The sequence below is a fragment of the Falco naumanni genome, chromosome 9 (genome assembly GCF_017639655.2).
Source record: "Falco naumanni isolate bFalNau1 chromosome 9, bFalNau1.pat, whole genome shotgun sequence".
NCBI classification, from domain to species: Eukaryota; Metazoa; Chordata; class Aves; order Falconiformes; family Falconidae; genus Falco; species Falco naumanni.
This window is the reverse complement of record NC_054062.1, coordinates 36298198-36318211: the sequence shown is the minus strand read 5'-3', so window position 1 is coordinate 36318211 and position 20014 is coordinate 36298198.

Sequence of the window (20014 nt, the reverse complement as noted above, 5' to 3'; positions counted from 1 at the left end):
TTCCCCATGGTATTAGGCTTTTGTTGAGTCATGCTGATTTAACTTAGTATAATTGTTGAGGTGATTTCTCTGCAAGAAACATGAATCTATACAACTGAATATATACCAAGTTTAGCTAATACTCACAAATGACTAATTTTTTCCTAAAATTGTACAGTGAAAGTGCATTCCCCGTAAAAGAACACATAATCTATTTTTTTTTCAGTATGAGAAATAAGTAGTTAAATTATCCAGAAAAGTTTTAAAATCCTGTTACACGTTTTGGCATAACCTTTCAGCCTTTCCTTTCTGTGTTCATTCTTTTCTGTAATGGAAATATATTGTTAGCTGTATACAGTGGATTTTATGTGTTGTTTATTAAATGTGCAATAGAAATTCTTAAAGGAATGTAGTGCTAGAGTACATTAAGTTGGAGTCTTCTAAATTCTCTTAAAGTACCAAGTTTTGGTGGCATAAAATGATGTTTTTATTAAGAAGACAAATGATTGCTCTCTGGTGTTTAAATGATGCTTATATAGTACTGAAGACTTATTCATGTTTATGTGACTGCAACTTTTGTATTTGTCACAATTTTACTGTGTTGTGAAATAACTAAAAAGCATAGGAGTTAATGCTGTACTGTAGTATATTTGAAATTGAATACATGAACAGGAAACATAATTTTTTTAGTATCTTAAGGTATGATTTTATTCTATTTTGGCATACTTTAAGAAAGGATACACTAAGATAATAGGCAGTGTATTGGGAGGATCAGTTCTCATTCTGAAACCAGGGAACTGTGGTATGAAAATCAAGATTAAATCTCAAATCTCATCTACAGCATTATTTCTACTGATACACAGTTTCCAAGGCTTTATTAAATACTTCCAAAAGTATTAAAAGAAATAATAAAAGTGATATTTGGTGCATTGAATGAAACTTAAGCTATTTCTTTCACCTTTTGGAGGTCTTGACCTGCAGTAAGCAACCTAGCTGCTGCAACACTTAAGGTTGCTGATGAAGGATGTGGAACAAATTCTTAGTGCTGTTGACAGTGGAAGTTTCTGGACACTTACAATCATGACTTCTATTTTATCATGAGGCAATTAAAGAATATGGCATTTGGTAATATTTTTAATGGCTTATGGATATAGAAATCTGTGTGTTTTGTGTTAGATAAATGAGGACAAAATTATTTATCATTTGTGTTCCTAAAACTACCCTTGAGATACCTTTTTCTATCAGATGCAGATACGCAATACAAGCAATATCAGTAAAGAGGCATTAAGAAGAAAAGTAATTTCCCCCTTACTGTGCTACTGCATTATCTTTAATGTTGCACAGAAATTTTTGGAGATGACAGCCAAATACAGTTTTAGGGATAAAGATGAATGACTTCCTACAAGCAGGCCTGATTTTTCATTATAGCTTAACAAAATGGTAGGCATGATGATGCTGGGTGTGTGGCAGCATAGAATTGTGACTAATACATTATGAGAAGACAAGATACAAGATTTTCCAGTGCACAATATTAACAAAAAATATAAATGGAAGTTATTGCAATTGAGTTAAACAGATGAATAAGTTTGAAGGATGTATTGTTGCCCTTTTCTGTTGTTTACGAATAAAGGGGGAAATGTTTGAATGTTGCAAGCCTCAGAAATTTTTTATTTTATATTTTTTTAAAGTGTGTTTCCTCTCTTGGTGAAGGTAGGTAAGTCTTAAATGTAGGGGCAGAGGGTTGTGCATTGATTTAGAATTAGAATTGTGTTTACACAGTTCAACTTTGAAATGTGCCACAGCCTGGATACGATTTCTAAATATGAATCACCCAGTTCTTTTGGTATACGTCTAAAGTGATGTTGGCTGGACTACAATGTATTTTGTGACCTCCCTACATATGGTATACCATTCAGGACATTTGATCTCTAGTATGACATGTAGGACTTGAGTAACAGATGTATTTAAAGTTGGTAGCATGAGGAAAGGAGACTGTTATCCCTAGTATAACAGCATGTCAAGCAAGAGTACAAACTACCTCATGCTCCAGTCACATATCTTAGTGTATTGTCCTGATCTGCTTAAACGCTACCTTTCTGTACACAGAGCTTTGTCATGTGATTATCTCTGCCCCTGCTGTTCACTATTTGCTTTGATTGTATCTCTGTGTTAATGTTCCTTGACTATTTAGAACCAAATTTGCATAGCTGAAAAATAATCTACATGCAAAACAGTAGATTATGTCTACTGGTTGAATCCTCCAGCCTTTCCAGAAGACCATTTATCAATGACATTTAATAGACTGTTTTTACTGGATTAAGCAAAAATAAATCCTCTCTTGAAAACTGAGTAGGTCCCCAATGAAGCCTTATTTCACGGTCCTTTTAAACTTTTCCTAAGCATGGAAATAAAATGGGATTGCTATCTGTATTCTGGTACATCCCATTCATTCAAACAAAATTTTTTAAAACAGTTCATAAACTGCCTTTTGATATGTAGCTTGTCTGTGTGAAGTGGCTAATTATTTCCCCTAATGATATGATTTAATGGTTAAATGGTTCAATATTAATCTCCTGCCATAAAAAGATTTCTCACCCTTGCTCAGGGCTCTCAGTTGACTTCTATGAACTAAAATAAAGAAATAATTCACATGGGATATCAACAGAAGCAGCTGTCACTGACTTCTCATTTGCATCTTTTAATGACTAAGCTGATTTCCTTACCAGACACCATCTTTCTTGTGTATAAAATCCTGAAATCTCCAGTTCATAAGTAGTTCTAGACTCAAATAATAAGGGTTTTAGCAGCTGTGAACTGTTTGAGTGCTAAGGCAGATAATTAAGGCATCTTGATTCCAGTTGTCTAAGAACTTTCTCTGCAGCCCAGCTGTAGTTGGACAGACTGGAGGAGCTAGTGCAGATTTTATTTCCTAGCTGTGTAACACATAGTGGATACAAATTCACTTAAAAAAAAGCAAGGTCTCCCAGTGTCCACATCATCTATTTCAGCAGAAAAGCTAAAAGCTGCATGAAAATACAGACTGTGCTTTTCTTTTGGATGAGGTTTTTTTTTTTGATTTATCACTGAGGCACACTGAATTGACAAAGAGTAAATAGCAAGTCTGTGTGGATATCTGGGACCTGAAAGCTGCTCGTTTATGAATCTTGCCCCTTCTGAAGGACCCAAACTAATTGTATAATGAATAAATAATGTTTTCAATGAAATGAAATTAACTGGATTAGGTTTGTTGTTCTTTTCTTTTTTATGGGAATGTTTCTCTGATGGATCCTGCAAGGAATGTTTGACACTGAAAGGATTACTCAGAGCTGTCAGGTATGTATATATGTATATACATACATATATTTGTGTATATATGCACAATCTCTCCTTCCCTGCAGTTTCTCAAATATGTACATATGATTTTGTGAATGTGACTGGAAGTTCATGACAAATGTTTCCGAAAAATAGTATATGAAAACTGAACCATCACTACAAAAATACTTATTGCCACCTTTTTCTGGAGCCAGAGTTTTCTAACGTGTTCTATATTTGAAACTTTTTTTTTATTCCCTGGCATAGAGTCAGTAAACAGGACTAGCGTAGGAGTGTACAGCCTGAAAGTATGTTTGTGTGAATAATCTCTTAAAAAGACTGTTCATGAGGATCCCAGAGTACTTAGGTATTCAGCTTGAACAGGATGATTGGAAACCAAGTCTTTGGTAGGGTTAGCTGTTTTTTGCTCGTTCAGAGGTGTTGGGCTTTCCTCTGCACAGGCAGAAGCCTTGCAGCACAGCAAAAGGAGCAGCATTCAAGCCTTACTTGATGATAGATGTCAAAGGCATCATTAAAAGTACCTGCGATATGTTTTTGTTAAAAATACCTAGTGGTTGTATGTAATTTCCAATGCTAAAACAACTTGGCCTGAGGCAAGCGCGTGAAAGTAAAGTTATCCATGTGTCCTAATCTTATATTCTTTCTAGGCTATGGGCTGGTTTTGGAGCAAAGGCTGACTGGATGTGTTGATATAAACTCAGACAGCCAAACTCACATCGGTCTTGACATGACTAACCAAATCGTCACCCACTGCATTTCCATAGAATTCATGAGACACTCAGTTCAATGGTTGATCATGCACAGGGTGACTGTCTCCTGGTTGCTTATAAGCTCATGGTTCTGGCACTTGCAACTGCTTGACTTCACAAGCTTGTCAGTGCTCCTTTGCTATAAGCAGCTCAGCTGAAGAACTTAAAAGCAGCAGGTTCAGTGTGTTATTACTGGATATCAGTGCTTCTTTTCAGTTCTTGTAAGAAACACTAAGTCTAAATAAGAAATACTTATGCTCAAGTTCATAATTATAAAAAATAGTTTTTGGCATTCCCTATTAGACTGTTAATTCCTAAACTTAATCTTTGTATTTGTGGCATCTGATAATTGCTTGCTTACAATTATGGTAATTCATGTGTTGATTCAGAGTTTTAAATGTCTATCATTGACTCGATCCTGTAATACACCTATTACACTGGTGAAACTTCCTGAATACCTTACGTCTGTTCTTCAAGTCTCTGTTGACAGGCAGCCACCTATATTCTCATGCTGTTGGAAGCAAATTTCTAGTTCTTTGATCAGAGAGAATGAAATTCATTGATAATAGTTTTTGAAAGGGGGGAGCTAGGAGGAATTATAAATTTGAAGTCTGTCTTTACAAAGATTTTTCTATAATCAGTGTGACATTAAGAGGAAAAAACAAGCTGGAGGCTAGGGATGGCACATCCTTTATGAATATTTAATAACTTCTAATAATCCTTAGGGAAAAGTCTCTTCTATTCTGCCGTCTTCTACTTTTCATTTGTCTTTTTCAGTATTTTAAACTCCTCCTTTCACTAGTAATGTGTTGGAATTGGAAATCATTGCTGTGCACTGTTACAGAATAAATGGTCTATGCATCTGCTCATCCATCTTTCCTGTAAGCTACAGAAACCTCCTTGTAGTTTCATTCCTTCCAACACCTTCCCTTCATACAAGAAAAGGAGAGATGGATTCTTCACTGGCAATTCTGGTTTGATGCTTGGAAACTAACTAGACGAGGTTGGTACTGCCCGTCTTTCTCTTTAGAGTCATATGAAATTGTATGCAGTTATTACTGCATGGAACTGCATTCATTTCAAGGATCCAATTCTCATATATATCAAGACTGCATTTCTCTCTGTGAATCAAATACTAATTATAGTTAAACCCAAAATTGTTAAGGCTTAGCCTACAGAAGTGTGTTGATAGTTTACACTCAAACTGCAATAGCAGAAGGTAGCCTAAGAATAGATTATGTGTTTAAACTTCTGTAAACTCTTCTAGCTTTCACTTCCTGTATCTTGCTTGTTACCCACCTTATCTGTATTTTAATTCATTGTAATTGTTTTTATATATATATATTGGCCCTTAAAGATCATTGACTCCTATGCACATTCACTGTTGTACTAGTAACTGAATTTCAGTAGAGAATATTTTTGTGCACCTTATTGGAAGCTGTTTGAAATAAATGCTGCAATTCAATATAGCAAAAGCAAATGTGGCCAAAATTACTGAATAGATACATCTGATAGTTCCTAGCTCCAAAGACACTGTGTAAAAGCTGCAGTCTTTAGCAACATCTTTTTCTATTGTTCTTGATGGATTATCTCCATAACTGATATATCCAAAGTTCATTGATCCTTGGAATGGAGCAGCAAACAGAACAGCTGTTAAAGTTCCCAGTTAAGTTATTTCAAAAGGAAGTGCTTATTTATAATGCAATTATTTCAAGCTTTCTTCTATGGCAGAGTGGAAGAGAGCTCTTGTGCTGTTGGAGGACTACAGAAATCTTTGTTCACAGGATCCTGCCTATTTGACTGTCCTGCTGAGCTGCAACAGGACTAGGGAAGGAAAAGCACATAGGAAAACATATATGTAGCCTCTGGTTTATGACATCCATGTCTTAGTGCCATCTAAGAGCGACCATAAACTGCTGCTGGGTTGGTTTAAAAAATTAAGTAGTTACTCATTGCTTATTAATGATTTGCGTATCCAAGATATAACAGTTCATTATTATTCAGTAGAGGAAATAAACAGTCCCACTTTTCTCTCCCATATGAATTCTGTGTAATTTTCAAATAGAGAAATGTAACTTATTGCTAAATGTGCGTGATTATTCAGGCTCTTTTGCAAGGAAGCGTTTCAGTATCTGTTAAGCTTTAATTACATACTATCTTCCTATCCTTCAAACAGTGTTTAACATGGTATCTTCTACAAAATATTTTTATGTGGAGCTAGGGTTCCGGAGCCCAGCTAAATTACAGTTTTAAGGCAAAATTTTTCGAACTGCTGAAGAGCACTGCAAATCAGGTTTTAGCTGGTGGTGCTAGCAGCTTCTGGGTATTAACAGACATAGGGAAGCTGACTTGCTTGTGCAGTTGTAGTGGGTTTGTGTGGCAAGGTTTTGGTAGCAGGGGAGCTACAGGGGTGTCTTCTGTGAGTAGCTGCTAGAAGCTTCCCCCATGTCCCACAGAGCCAACGCCAGCTGGCTCCCAGATGGATGTGCCACTGACCAAGGCCAAGCCTGTCAGTGATGGTGGTAGTGCCTCAGGATAACATATTTAAGAAGGGGAGGTGAGGAGTGGGTGGGAAGCTGCACAACATAATTACAGTGGAAGAGAGGAGTGAGAGTATGTAAGAGCAATAGCCCTGCAGACACTAGGGTCAGTGAAGGAGGGGAGGAGGGTACTCCAGGTGCCAGAGCAGAGATTCCCGTGGAGACCATGGTGAAGCAGGCTGTCCCTCTGCAGCCCATAGAAGTTAATGCTGGAGCAGACCTCCACCTGCAGCCCATGGAGGACTGCACTCCAGAACAGTTGGATGCCTGAAGGAGGCTGTGACCCGTGTGAAGCCTGTGCTGAAGCAGGGTTGCTGGCAGAACTTATGAGCCTGCAGGGGACTTGCACTGGAAGAATTTGTTCCTTAAGTACTGCACCCCATGGAAGGGACCCATGCTGGAGTAGTTTGTGAAGAACTGCAGCCTGTGGGAAGAATTCACACTGGAGAAGTTCATGGAGAACTGTGTCCTGTGGGAGGGACCCCATGCCTGGAGCAGGGGAAGAGTGTGAGGAGGAAAGAGCAGCAGAGATCATGTGCTGAACCCATTCCCCATTCATAAACACCATTCTCCATCCCCCTGTGTCGCTTGGGAGGAGTGGGTAGACAAATTGGCAGTGAAATTGAGCCAAGGAAGAAGGGAGGGGTGGGGGGAAAGGTGTTTTTAAGTTTTGATTTTAGTTCTCATTATCCTATTCTAAATTGTAAGAAATTACACTAATTTCCGCAAGTTGAGTCTGTTTTGCTAATGACAGTAATTGCTGAATGATGTCCCTGTCCTTATCTTGACCCTTTTAGTTACATTTTCTCTCCCCTGACTGGTTGAGAAGGGAAGTGACAGAGCAGTGTTGGTGGGCACCAGGCCTTCAGACTAGGTCAAACCACCACAGCAGTCTTCATTGACTTGCATTGTTGGTACACATAGCATCTTTTATTATCTCTTGGGCCTTAAGTGATACATCTGGCCTACAAAGCAAACAGTTCAGCTTTCCTTCCAGTCTAAGGCCACAGAAAAATTTGTATTTGACATTTGCAATGGAAACAGCATATTTTAGTTGGGTTTTTTTTTTTTTTTTGTTTGGGGGGGGGGTGTTTGTTTTTTTTTTTTTTTAATAATTCCTGGTTTGAAGGGGTTTTTATATTTTACTTTGCTGTAATTTCTGCTGAATTTATATTACTTCAAATATTTCAAATAAGGCTTGGCTGGCAACTTTTGTGGTTGAGCAAGTATGTGAAAAGAACTCATAGCCCGACAGAAAAGTTACTGCTTTCTGTTTCCAATTAGAAAAACCCATATGATTAACCCAGTTTTATGGTTGAGAAGGTTCCTGATTGCTCACATTTCAATGTTCTATCTTGTCTAGTGAGTCATTTCCCTCTTGCAGAAAATTTCTCTTACACATTGAAGGTTCTGAGGAGACTAGTCAGGTTATTAAAAAAACAAAACAAAACAAAACACACCAACAGAAAAACAACAAACCCAAACCCAACAGAACTCCAAAAACTTACATTACCTGTAGTACGTAACAGAGCTAGTGCTCTGCTCAGTGTACTAGTTCAGTACTTTTAACAATGCTGTATTTTTTTACTGCACTTCAGGAAGTATAAAGCTAATGTAATACATTGCCTGTAAATGCTTGTGCAGTACAGTAGAATATTAAAAATTAACTCACTGACTTTACTGTTGCTTTTAAACAGTTGAAGCTTGTCAGACTGTCATACAACGTCTAGATCCCTCATACACTCACTGTGTGTGCTTTACAGTAGTGGCTTAGGCTTTACTCTGTGATGTATTGCACTTCAGCAGCACCTCTATGGTCATTCAACACAGCACCTATCATACATAGCTATCATCCTTTGGCACTCATCTAACTAAACAAAGACTGCAGTTGTGCTCATGGAGTTTGCCAGATCAAAATCTTAGAAATTTGGTTCCATGCCTGTCACTATTGCAATCAGTAATGTTGTAGTAGAGACTGTTTCGTTAAAAGACAGTATTGATAACTATCTCTAAATTAGGCCTGCTTGCAGGTTTTTGTTTAGAGTTGACTCACGGCAGCTTAGCAGTATTTATAGACAGCAATACCTAACTAAAATGTCCCTTTAATAAAAATCATAATAATATAATATCCTTTACAGACCTCTAAGCAGTATCTTGTGTTCCATGCAGTAATATGTGGCTGGCTTTCAGTGAAGTAGAAAGATGGAAAACCCAATACTTTGGAATAATAGGTAATTTACATTTACTTTATTTAACCTCTCCACTATACATAGATTTTTCTTGCATATTTTTCAGTACCATGCCATATTGTTTAGTGAAAATTGTTTTCATCTCTTGGAAGTTCTAGTGAGTGTATTGTTTAGTATATTGGCACAGTCCTAAGAAAGCAAGGTAACAATTAGCAAACATAGGACACAAGAGAAAATTTTTGTTTGACACTGAGGGCCGTTTGGGTTTTATTTTTGTTAAACTAATAGCATGGTTAATATTTAACCAATGATGTATATTTTTATGAAGTAAAACCAGATTTTTTTAAGAAGCAGAATTGTCCTGTTCAGCAGACAGATGTAGCTGGATGAGGTGGTCATAGGAAAATGTATCTTTAGGCTCTTGACTTTGATGCTCAGCATTGCACCCAAAGTATGCGTGCAACAGGTGGTAGGCACACTGAATTTGTTTATTATGCAAGCGTTATATTTTGTATGCTCTAAGTAAGAGATCTGAGCTGGTGAACGCCAGGAGGGAAGGTTCCTTTTCACCTTATCTTGGCTCTTGTGTTTGTGGGTTTTGAAGCATCTGTGTGTGTCTGGGGAGGTGGAATGCACAGGCTGAAAGGAAGCTTGCAACTAGACTGGCAGATGCCCAGAAAAAGCAAGAAGCCTGTGTGCAGTTAAGAATTGGACCAAAATTCAAGGCCTGGGAAATGAAAGGGCTCCTTTTTAGGAAACAGAACTGTTGGGGCAGGAAGGTAAAGGTGGATAGAGGACAATGGGGGGGTTTGCCTCAACTCAGGCTCTGTAGATTGCAGGTTTTGAAAGAAAAATGTGAAGAGCCATGCTGGAACTACACATTGCATTAGATGTGGTCTTTTGTTCAGCTCTGCCTTCCCCAGGACCTAGGGCTTTGTTTGAGTTTGTTGCTCTTGCGGTTACTGAAGTGTTGTACTAAAATGGGGCTTCAGAGGCTTTTGGAGTGCTTTTTTCAATACCAGGGCTACTTCAAACTAAAGTTTGTGTTGTTTTGTGGTCATGTCCTTCTCCTGTAAAGTGAGGCCTGAACTGGGTTAGTTCTTGGCCTTTACCATATTATATCAAGTATCCAAAATATCCACAGGTATTTCTCTTTTGTAGGAGCAGTATTAGAGTAACTGTTTCCCCCATGTATTTTTGTTAAAGGTATCTGACTTTTTTGTGTTAAATACAGTAAGAAAATTGCCTGAAATTGTGTTGTGTTTGATGAACAATTCTATACTTTGCAGTAATGCAGAATTTACAACTAATTTTATACTTTGCCCTTCTAGAATATGTATTTTTAAGCTGTGCAAAGTGTGTCATCTGTACTATGTAACAGGCTCTGCAACAGCTTTGTAAGGTTATACATAAGGATCATTTAAGTCACTATTTCATTAAGCCAGGGTCAGCCTATCACCATTTAAAGTCTCTGTCTTAAAGATTAAGTCTCGTTGGCAAATTCAAGATGCTGCTGTTACAGGTTTTGAAGATATTAGCCCTCCTGTCAACTCCAGACAGCTGGGAGTCTGTGATACTGGCACTAAATTTGGGTTTGTATCTATCCAATTTTTCCAGTTCTTTTGAGGACAAATTAGTGTCTCATTACTGAAAAGAGCAGCTTGACACCTGGCTCCATTTATATTACAAACCTGGCCACCTGAGTCTTATACATGTGATTTCTCAAGGGCACTGAACAGCAGCATCATTCAAAGTCACCCACAGCTGATGTTTCTATTCTTCATATAATAGAACTGTCAGCTGGAAGCCTTGTAAGTTTGGGAAGAGGGTTAACTGGAGTAGTTAAAACTAGATGTAGACAGGCACGAACACTTCCATCATCCTAGAAATCCCAACAGATCATTTTTCTCTGAGCAGTAAATGAAGTAAGTATATATCTGAAAGTGGCAGGATCTGTTAACAGGAAATAAACTGAAAAGGGCTCCATTGACTTTTCACAATTTTCTTAGCAAGTATTTGTATTGGATAGCAAGTCTTACACTATTTATTTTAGATGCTTATGTAGTTTGCTGTAATGACCTGAGTGAAAATCCTTGCAGATGTTGCCCCTTGACCATCGCTTTGTTCTCTTGGAGAAATCTTTTTGATAGATTAAACTGGTCTCTCTTCTCATTCAGAGGTTTGGTTTCTGATCCGTACAGTAATTTTGTGATGATCCACCTGTCAGGAGAGCTGTAAAAATCCTCAATGTGGATATTTTTTGTCAAAAGTAAAATACAAAAGAATTTCTCTTGGAGTGTTTTTTTTTTGTTTGTTTGTTTGTTTCTTACCAGAGTCTAAAACCAAAATAATTGCAGCTTTTTCAATCAAAATATGGACTAAATGTTAGAAAGTACAGAGGAAACTGTCTATGGAATAGAGTCTTCTGAAACTTATTCATGTCAAATTAGAGAATAATGTAGTTTGAAAAGGATCTATGGATGTCATCTGGTCTAGCTCCCCACTCTGATTTCCTGTATTTATGAAATGTAAACTATTGTACAGCTTGCACAGATTTGAACTGGTTTCCTATATGTGAAAGTTTGATTACTAACTACTATAGTCAGTTTATTCTTATCATGTCCAAACCATCCTTCTTATCCTCCATGTCTCCAGCTAGTATGTCCTTCCTCAGTGACAGTGGGTGATACAACTGTCTTGACTGGTGTTCTGACTCCCAGCCTGTCCCCTGGCTTTAGACTTGCTCTCTTCTGTTTCTTTAAAAAAAACTACCAAAAAAACAATAAAACATCCACAAAACAACAAAAACAACCTCTGGGTTTGAATAGTGTTTAGGATAGTGTCTTGACTTAGTACTATGGCTTTTCTGTCCTACAGTAATGTAAATAAGGTATAGATTGTTTGCAGAGGTTAGCTTGGTCATGAATCAATTATCTGCAAATAGACTTGACTGTTTCTGAAAACTTACTGTTAAGATGCATGTACTCCTATGGCAGGTTTTTGTAACAAAGAACTGGGTTTATGTAACAAATGTGTCGTTTCCCTTTTGGCTTCTACTTCCCTGGCAGATTGATTATGCAATTAGAAGCTCACTAATAATCATATAAAATAACACAGATAATCCCAGATGAGGGATTTGTTCTTGTTCTGTGAAAATAACCAGTGACCTCTCAAATATCAATACTGCAGCTGTTTTTACCTGCAGATGACTTAAAGGCTTGGCTTCATGTCTACAGGAACACTACTGGGAATTTTGATCTAACAATTTGGCATCAAAAAAATGGATGTGAAACCTCAGTTCCCAAGCTGCTCGTTCCAGTGACAAAAGCAAAAAATAGTTCCATGAGTAAAGATGTCTGTGATAGGGTGAAGTTCAGACTTGCTGTAGAGGGACTGTGAAGCATGAATAGAGGTGGATGACTAAAACAAATAAAATACAGGCCTGAACCAGCATCATCAGTCTTGTGGAAAGCCTCCTGAAAAAATCCAGGAAGCATCATAAGCTCTTCTGGCCAAGGGCCCTGTCTTTAGTGTGAGTAACACAACATTCACGATTAAAATAAAGGTGAAAAAATGGGAGAGCCTCATATTGGTCTCCCTAGAACACTTTATCACTTGAGCTTACTGTGTTTATGACTTAAAGTAACCCAAACATATTTAAGAAACACCAGCAATTTCAAATGGATATTGATTGTAATGTACTCCCAATTAAATAAAAGGAATAGCCCTGAAAACAACGTGGTACTTTGAAAAAAACACTTATTGTATAGGAAGATGCTCATATTTCAGTATTGCTGTGTGTGTAAATGTGGATTGAACAATTTTTTTACCCTTTTTAGTTGGAGAAGAGATGAAGGCAGAGATTCTTTAGGATTTTTAAATAAATGGTATGGTATTGTGTGGTCCTGTTTGACAATGGACTTGTCAATATTGTACTTAGAGACTCCCCAGAGAAAGCAGTATTGTATTTTTCATTGATAATCTTAAATTAACAAGACAACAAGGTAAATAAATTGGGAAAGTAGTTCTAAATTTTATTTTAATTGTTAAAAACAGAATCTTATATTCATCTATTTTTCAAATACATGTATTTGTCTACATCCCTTAGACCTACTAGCCTGTAGGCACTGCAGCACTCAGTCTTCAGGCTCATGGCTTCCACAGCCCTGAGTAGGGTGGTCCTGCAACGTGCCGAGGGGAAGTAGTGAGGTCTCAGTGGTTTAAGTGGACTGTTTTGGAAATAGTTGCCATTTCGCTGAAGAAAAAAAGTCATCATTTAAATTATGAGGAACTTATTACGGTTATAAAAAGTATTCAGGTGGTGAATTGTATCTAAATATGGCTAAGATACTTGATGCTTCGGAAATAGTTGTGACAGAAGTATTTGAAACAAACCGGTTGTGTGTTTTTTTGGGTTTTTTTTTTGTTTTGGGGTTTGTTTTTTTTTTGTGTGTGTGGGTTTGGTGGTTTTTTTTCCCTCTCCTTCCTGCAATGTGGCCTTCCAAAACATACATTCAAAACTATGGCAGAATCTTCATACTTTAAGCAGAAATCTTGATAGTGGATGCTGGTGGGATTTCTCTTTGTCCTTCAGGCCAAAGTAGGCAAGCTGTGATGCATGAAAGCGTTCCTGTCTGTGTCAAGTCATTCCATCCCTGTGCAATACCATGGTGTCTTTATGTCCTGACAGACTGTCATCACGTATCATCATAATACGTTAGGTTATCAGCATAGTATGTAGGAAGCTCTTACTGGCATACGTTCTGTACTTATTCAGGACAGACTCATAAAAGTAATGAAATATATCTAAATGCAGGAGGGTTCCAATCTAAAATAATCAGCCCAAGTTATTTTTTCTGAATTTCATATGCAGGTGTACACTGTTACATTTAAGGACTAATGTTGGATGCTTGGATATAACTGGATGAGGAAATAAACTTGTGACATACACTCGTGTCTAAACATGTATTTTTGAAAATTAATTGGCTATCTACTTCTCATACTAGAAACTTTCCAGGAAGTATTGGTTATAAAGGTAGAATCATACTCAATATTGTTGTAAAAATATGATCTTATGAAATATAGAGGCTTAGTGCATGTGACTGCAACTGATTTAACAGAACCAGAATTCAGTTACACCCACTGGAAATTATAGTCTAAGATGGTATAATGTGTTCGCTTTTGCATGTCAAAACTTGATGACCCTAGTCAAATTTATTTCTCTTTTTACCCAGCACCCAGAATAAGGTGCCCTTGAAGTAAATTAAATCGGTTAGCTGAAGTGCATCTATGTTTAGATACTGATTTGCAAAATTCTGTCAATTTTTCTTATTTCTGTTATATGTAAGATGGTATCTATTTTTGGACAATAGTAAAATGGATCTGATTAGATGCTGCAGGTTTTGATAATGTTGTCAAATGAAACACCTTGAATAATCAAGGAGAACTGTTGCCTATGAAGTTTGGTTTAGAGTCACATTAATATCACAGTCTATTTGTCTGCAATCATCAGTGTTGATAAACACTGAAGAATCAATCCAGATCGTATTTCTTCATTGGTACCACAAGCAGCAAAATCCCGATGCTGTGTTTTAGTGAAAACCCTGCATAAAATATTTGTTATTGATCAAGGATACCATAAGACTATCAGCACAGTTTTTTGAAAGAAAACCTACTTACAGCTTACCCCTTGTTTTCAGCAATTTGTTCTGGGTTTGTGAGCATCAGGTGCATTTGGGCACGAAGAGGGAATTCTGAACTGTATTTCAGAGTGGATGGGAGTGAGCTGTGAAAATGAGAATGAAAGGTGTCGGATTGATATATTCATTATGTTAATATTTTTGATATAAAAAGGTAACAGATAAAAAAGGCAGATTGAATTATCTTCTATTTGCATTTCCCTTCAAAGAACAGATGTGGGTTTCTGACTTGTTCGCTGCATTCTATTGTTCTTCAAGTATGAGGGACTAGACATGATACTCATTTTCCTGAAGAGACCAGGGAGATAAGAGTGGCTAACTTGGTGTTATTTGCTGATTCTTATACCATGATATATCAGTTATAAGTAGAATATCTTTTCTGATGGATTAGAAACTCCAGCCCTTGTCCTTTGTCGCTTCTGTAGCTTTTGTAGGGATCAGAAGAACCTCTTTTTTTTGCTATTCCAGAAATTGTTCTTATGAGTGGCATATACGTACAGCCTCGCAGTTTTGAAGTAAGTGTGCTGTGGCAGCCAACAAGCAGTCGTGACTACTAAACAGTGGAGTAAGATTTTGAAGAATACTCTTTGGCTAATGGAGTTTCCTGCAGAGCCAGTCAGCCTTCATTGCCTTGTTGGCTCCACTGGAAAGCTTCAGACCCTCCGTGTCTGGCAGATTGAAACTTTGGGGCCAGCCAATCTTTAACAGCAGAGTTAATTTGGAACCACTGACCCTGTTTGTAGGGAAGCCTAAACAACAGTGTGAGTGTTTTTATAACAGTATTTTTTAATGCTAGTTAAATATAAGGAGAGTCATTGTTCATGAGAACGTAAGAAGAATCTAATAAGGAGGTCAGGAAGAAGTCAAAGTTTTGAAAAATTGGGTTTTTGCTGTCCAAAAGAGAAGCCTACTTTCCTGTAAGGCTTTTAAAATAGAATTAAGAAATCTCACAGGACATTTAAATTCTGTTTGGTTGGACAAGTGTTTGGTATGAATTTTCTTCTTTAAACTTACAAATGCAAGTCATTGAATTCGAGATCTTAACATGAAGAAGAAAAAAATTCTATATTTGATGGCACAAATACTGTCACCCTGTCAGACGACCCACTTGCTGTAGACAATGTGGAATTTTATGAGGAAAAAAAAAAGCCACCCAAAACCATAACACCACATAACGCCAGACAAAATTTTGACCTCAAAAAGAATGCTAATTAATAATGTGTTAACTTTGTGCATACAACTAAAATTCACACTTTGGATCACACTGTTGCCAGTCTGAAGTGTTAAAAATTATTACCGACTTGAAGTAATGAGGGTTTTCTTTTTTAAACTAGCATCTGTTTTATTTGCTGTCTCTGTAGGCATTTTAGAGTTCACTCAAATTTTATTTTCTAGCCTCATAGAATGGAAATTTCCCTTTAGTGTTGATGCTAGTTCAGTATTTAATGATCACATGAATAGGGTCAGAAATTGTTGAAGTAAAATCAGAAATTAGAAGAAGTTCAAGTGCTGCACAATTGCTTGGTTATTGGCAATGCTGAGATAACTGAAAGTAAAGAATTTAGCATGAGGAAGAAAGAAAACCTCAGATGCGTGTGTTGCTCTTTTGAGAAATATGTTGAGGTATTTCTGTAGTGATGCATCATGGTATGCTAATGTCTGTATTGTAGCACCTTGGAAATAAGGTATTGTTTTCCATATAATGAAATATTAGTATCTAAACTCGGAGAGTTACTGAAGGGTGCTAAACTTGGGATAGTGAGAAAATATGCTTGTGAAAATTCAGTGTAAATTATTTTTTTCCAGTATTCCTCCAAGGAATAAATACTGCACAAACCTGACAAAGTTTCCAGACATGACCTTTTGTTTGTTTGACCCTGGAAAGGAACCGTTATTGCATCTGTTGAGACAACCAACTGTGGGACCCAGCCCATTATGCTGGTGCTTTATTTTAAGTGCACTGAAGAGGCATAGTTACTGTAGATTCAAATGTATTTGTGAGGTCAAACTTTTAATGATAAATCCTATGGAAATGATCTGATCCCCTGTTGAAAGTTTTAGTGTCTTAGTGACATTTACATGTTTAAACAAACATGGTCATTATTTCATTAGATGTATTGTTTTGTTGAACGCTGATTTGAGTGAGCTCTTTTATAACAAGCTATTTATGTTTCTTTATAACTACTTGCTACTTCTTTCATGTGGCAAGAATGTATTTGGTGTAGTGTACTGACATTTCTTCACAGTCCAAAAGAATTGCTTTGAGAGGCATCTTTAATGAGATTCTTAAGTGAATGCAAAGATTGAGCACAAGCAAAGAAATGTATGAAGCTCCTTATTTTAATCTATGCTAAATCATTTAAATGAGTGTATATTTGCATGTGAAAGCTGCTGTATTATCATTCCAGAATTGTTGATATAAATAATGCCAGTCACACTCTAACTTCTGTTTTATTTTTAGCTGGAGAAGCCTCTCTGGAGAAACAACACTTCTTATTTAATTGCCTTACAATTTTACAGATGGAGATGAACCTATAAATGAATCATTCATTGCTGTGAACTGATAGGATTCCTGAAATCCCATATAGTCTAAAATTGCCATCTTAGAAAACAAAAGATGAAAAAGTTTACTATTTTTAAGAATAGTGGCTATATACATAAAGAACTTCCTTGTTTGTGTTGAAAACCTTTATTTGCTTAAGAGAAATGACGACACTTCTGTACTACTGTGTTTACATGTGTGGTTCTGTACCGTAACACAGCTTTTACCAGTTATAGGCAGCAATGATGGCAAATCTGGTCATGTTTTCAGACACGTTACAGAGGTGGTGGGAAAGCCTTGCACAGAGATTGAGCTGTGCGTTTGCCACATGGAGCAAAGGGGGTGCATCCAAATGTTCTCAAGCACATACCCAGGGGATGCAGTAAAACTTCAAGTTATTGCTGAAAGATGAGCCACTGGGGAAGAATATGGCTGAACAGAGAGCTTTGGCTGGCACTCAAGGAAAAAAGGAAAGTTGCCACCTCTGGAAGAAGTGGCAGGCAACTCAGGAGGACTACAAGGATGTCATAATGTTATACAAGGCAAAGATTAGAGAGGCAAAAGCCCAGTTAGAACTCGGGGGGGGGGGGGGGGGGTGTGTGCGCTGCCATAAAAGATAAGAAAAAATGTTTTTACAAATACATTGGAAACAAAAGAAGGGGCTCTTTTACTGCATGGTGTGTAGGGGGGGAACATTGCTGCAAAGGATGAGGAAAAGGCTGCGGTACTTAATGCTTTCTTTGCCTCCATCTTCAATAGTAGGACCAGCTTCCCTCTGGGTACTCAGCCCCCTGAGCTGGAAGACAAGGACGAGGAGCAGAATGAAGTCCCTGCAGCCCAGGAGGAAACGGTTAGTGACCTACTGATCCACTCAGACGTGCACAAGTCTACGGGGCTGGATGGGATCTACCCAAGGGTACTCAGGGAGCCGGCAGAGGAGCTCACCAAGCCACTCTCCATCATTTATCAACGGTCCTGGCAAACTGGGGAAGTCCCAGAAGAGTGGAGGTTAGCCAATGTAACGCCCATCTACAAGAATGGCCAGAAGGAGGATCCAGGAAACTACAGGCCTGTCAGCCTGACCTGGGTGCCAGAGAGGTCATATGGAGCAGATCATCCTGAGCACTATCATATGGCACGTTCAGGACAGCCAGGGGATCAGGCCCAGCCAGCATGGGTTTGTGAAAGGCAGGTCCTGCCTGACCAACCTGATCTCCTTCTAAGACAAGATGACCCACCTGGTGGATGAGGGAGAGGCTATGGATGTTGTCTACCCAGACCTTAGTAAAGCCTTTGACACCATCTCCCACAGCATTCTCTCAGAGAAGCTGGCTGCTCATGGCTTGGACAGGTGTACTCTGTGCTGGGTTAAAAGCTGGCTGGATGCCCAAGCCCAACAAGAGGTAATAAATGGGAGTTCAATCCAGCTGGCAACTGGTCACAACTGGTGTTCCCCAGGGCTCAGTATTGGGGCCAGTCCTGTTTAACATCTTTATCAATGATCTGGACAAGGGGATTGAGCGCACCCTCAGTGAGTTTGCAGATGACACCAAGCTGAGGGGGAGTGTTGATCTGCTGGTGTGCAGGCAGGCTCTGCAAAAGGATCTGGACAGGCTGGACTGATGGGCCCAGGCCAGTTGTATGAGGTTCAACAAGAAGTGCTGCGTCCTGCACTTGGATCACAACAACCCCACAGGCCTGGGGAAGAGCCGCTGGAAAGCCACCTGGCAGGACAGGACCTGGGGGTGCTGGTTGATGGTCAGCTGAGCATGAGCCAGCAGTGTGGCCAGGTGGCCAGGAAGGCCAACAGCATCCTGGCTTGTGTCCAAAACAGTATGGCCAGCAGGACAAGGGAAATGATTGTCCCCCTGTACTCGGCACTGGTGAGGCTGCAGCTTGAATAATGTGTTGAGTTTTGGGCCTCTCAGTTCAAGAAAGCCACTGAGGTGCTGGGGCATGTCGAAAGGTGGGCAACAACACTGGGTCTGGAGCACAAGTCTTATGAGGAGCAGCTGAGGGGACTGGGGTCATTTAGTCTGGAGAGGAGGCAGCTGAGGGGGGACCTTACTGCTCTCTACAGCTGCCTGAAAGGAGGCTGTAGGCAGGTGGGGGTCGGTCTGTTCTCCCAGATAACCAGCAGCAGGACAAGAGGAAGCAGCTTCAAGTTACACCAGGGGAGGTGTAGATTAGGTGTTAGGGAATATTTCTTTACTGAAAGGGTGGGCAAGCATTGGAACAGGCTGCCCAGGGAGGTGGTGGAATCACCATCCCTGAATGTTTAAAAAAAACACAGAGATGTGGTGCTTAGAGACATGGTTTAGTGGTGGACTTGGCAGTGCTGGGTTAATGGTTGGTCTTGATGATCTCAAAGGTCTTTTCCAATCTAAATGATTCTGTGATTCAGTTTGGACAGAAGGACTGGGAGGTTGCCAGTGGACAGAGGTTGATGAGTTGTTCCTGGAGGTGCTGCAGCTGAATGAGCATTTAGAGATAGGTATAAAGAGAGGAGAAAGGGAAGGGTAAAGGGTAGTGCCTGTCTGGAAGGAGTCTGAGAAACAATTTGCAAATAATGATTCAAAGATGGAAAAATTTGGCAGCCTGAGAGTATCCTAATTTTACAGTATTCTTTTCCCATCACAATTCCCTATGGGAAATTGAGAGAATCCCATCTAACTTGCAGATCTTGTTTTAAATTTCCAATGTGTAGACCAGAAAATTGAAATCTCCTGCATAACAATTGTTATAACTGCCTCTGTCAGGTGTACAGAAGTGCCCTTACTTTGTAATGTTAGAACTTGCCAAAAACTATGAATGTTAAAGAACTGGTTCTAGTTACTATCTTCTTTTCTGTAATCCAGTTGATTTGCCCATGGAAGCAAAAATGTTACTCACCAAGTCAAAGTTGAATGGAACTCTGGATTTAGGGGCTTTTCTTTTTTTTCCAGGAAATGTCAGGGAAAGGACAGGATTTGCAGGTAATGAC